Consider the following 2,976-nt stretch of genomic DNA (forward strand, 5'->3'; position numbering starts at 1 on the left):
ATTGTGATAGAGAGAGAGAGAGAAAGGAAGGGAGAAAGAGAGATTGAGAGAGACAGACAGAGAGAGAGACAGAAAGAGAGAGAGAGAGCACAATAGATTGTGATAGAGAGAGAGAAAGGAAGGGAGAAAGAGAGATAGAGACAGACAGACAGAGAGAGAGAGAGAGCACAAGAGAGTGTAATGATAGAGAGAGAGAGGGGGGGGGAGGGAAAGGTCCATCACTTTGCAGTGGGTGGCAGGAAGGTGAGGCGTAGCGTGAGTTTAGCAAACGTCAACAGTCAAATGTGACAAATGTCAATTGGCTGGGAGAGCAGGGAGACAGACAGTGACACATGGGCTCAATGAAAAAGCCATCATCTGTCAGCGGGAACAGCGTGTGAGGGGCACGGGCAGAGGGGAGAAAGACTGAGCACCGAACAAGATGGCTTCTTCTGCGTATGAAAGGGCCGTAATGCTTCACTACATCAGAGTCACAGCTCACAGGCCTGCGGAGCGGAGCGACACTCACTCCTCACACCTGGGGTACAATGGCATAATGGGCTGAGCACACATGTCCAAGTGCAGAGTCAACTACAGTATGTGCACAATAATGGGCCAATGTACTTATGAATAATCAGGTCAGGTCAGCTCATGTGATTTAATAGTGCCACAATTGTTAGGTTAAATAAATAGATATAATGACAGCATTCAGTGCTGGGAAGAAGTGACCTACTTATAATTAGATATTTGTGCAGTGATTCAAGTAGTTAAATTACCTTTTATGTGAAAAAGTGTTGTTAACCACTGAAACTACAAACAATTCTAGGCCATAAAAGAAAGGGAATGATTTTTGTATTTATATTTTGCCATTGCTTCTCTACGGTTATTGAATCCGCTTGTACCAGCCCCGCTCCCTTTTCCTTCCCCCTGACTGCTGTGAAGGCATACCTACCGTAGCAATGCTGTGAAGGCATACCTACCGTAGCAATGCTGTGAAGGCATACCTACCGTAGCAATGCTGTGAAGGCATACCTACCGTAGCAATGCTGTGAAGGCATACCTACCGTAGCAATGCTGTGAAGGCATACCTACCGTAGCAATGCTGTGAAGGCATACCTACCGTAGCAATGCTGTTTTAGAAGTTACCTGGCCAACTGCTGAATGATCCTGCTTGGTGCAAAACCCTCAGCTGGACTCATTGTACTCAAAACTAAAGCAGACATTCCTTGCACTTTCCCATGAATAGGGTTTTTTTTTATTACCAGTGAACAAGTAGGCACTTTTTGAATGACTTTTTGAGTGACTTTTAACAAAGTAGTTTGAACAATTTTTTTCCAAGTAGCTTCAGTTAACAAACTTGATTCCTCACTCGGGTAGCTTTGCTGCGGTTCAACCTCTTCCAGTGTAAAGTAATTAGTAGCTTGCAAACTTATGCTTTCAAAGTAGCTTCCCTTCAATGGGGGTAAGGGTAATGGATCTTAAAATAGAACCAAAGAAGCAGAAGAAACTTTTTAAGTATGATGATTAAGGAGGAGCAAACACTGAATACATATCAGAAAGGCTAGGCATAGATTATTAAAAAAACACCTTTCTCTCTTTCACTCTTTGCACACACACGCGCACACACTCGCACACACACACACACACACACACACATCATCTATGTTCAATTATTAGTCTGGGAAATTGCTTTGGTCCACCTCGGCAGACGGCCAGCGGCCACGCCCTCCCACCGCCTCCTCTGAGATATAATCTGAATTCGGTGAAGGCCCAGCACCTAATATGATGATTAGAGCAAGCTGAAGCACTATTATTGTTCACTGTGCCTTCATTTCGCTGTGAGAGAAAATTATTGCTCTCTCTCTCTCTCCCTCTCTCTCTCTCCCTCTCTCTCTCTCTGTAAGACTTAATAGCTGATCAGGAGACTCGATGTCGGAGAGGTGTCCTCAATGTCAGAGCCGCCGTGTGGATGACAGCCGGCAGGCGACCAGCGGCGTGATTGAGTCGCCAGGGAGCGAAGAAGGCCCTCCCTCCTTGTCATTCAGATGATGGAGACGCACACAAAAGCACAGGGGACGCCTGCATACATCAAAAAATCACCTCGCTGACACCCCGGCTTCTATGCAGGGTTAATGACTGATGTGTGTGCCTGTGCTCCACGGATACCTTCATTCTGAGATTAATCACCGAGTGCCATGTACACCGTCCTCCTCAGATACCTTAATTATGGGATGGCATGAGTACATTGCTGTTGTAATAGCAGAGGCAAGCTTGGTCAAGGGTATTGAGCCTGCGGGTCTCGATGCCCTCTGAAACGAAAATCTGATGTATCACATGCTAAATGATTCATCAGCATGGCTGAATGAAACCAAATCAGATTTTATGGGAAGACCTGCAGGGCTAGTATAGAGTTTAAATACAGTTTTCTAGAGGGATCCCCATACACCTGGTTGGTGGACTGGACTGCATTCATCCAGTAGGGTGATATGTAATAAATATACAGTACAGTATTGTGTGTGTGTGTGTGTGTGTAACATCAGAGTCTCCCAACGACTGGGATCAAGCTCGTCCTAGCCTCTATTATTTACACGGCGCAGCCGTCCTGATCGAATATCAGTCAGCAAACTAATTAGCATCTCATTGTGGCTGTGTTGTGTTATGATTTCCCGTTCTCATCTGCATGAGAAAATAAATCTCTGCGGCGGCTCCAGTGAGCCGATGGTGTGGAGGCGATGCATCCGTTCCGTGCCATTGCAGCAGTGCGTGTGGGGGCGACGTGCTGAGCTCGTCCACGAGACCGTGCATGGCACAGCCTTATCGCTTAATTTGTTTGCTTGGTTTGTTTGTTTGTGTTTGTGTTTGTGTTTGTGTTTGTGTTTGTCTCGGCAATGAGGCGATGTAGGGCCCCCAGAGACCTTATAAGCTACTTGGCCCCGGCACATGCCCGCCTTGTCAACAACTGTTTATGTGGTAATTAGTCAGCCTATTCCTCGTCTA

Source organism: Clupea harengus, chromosome 6 (genome assembly GCF_900700415.2).
Source record: "Clupea harengus chromosome 6, Ch_v2.0.2, whole genome shotgun sequence".
NCBI lineage: Eukaryota > Metazoa > Chordata > Actinopteri > Clupeiformes > Clupeidae > Clupea > Clupea harengus.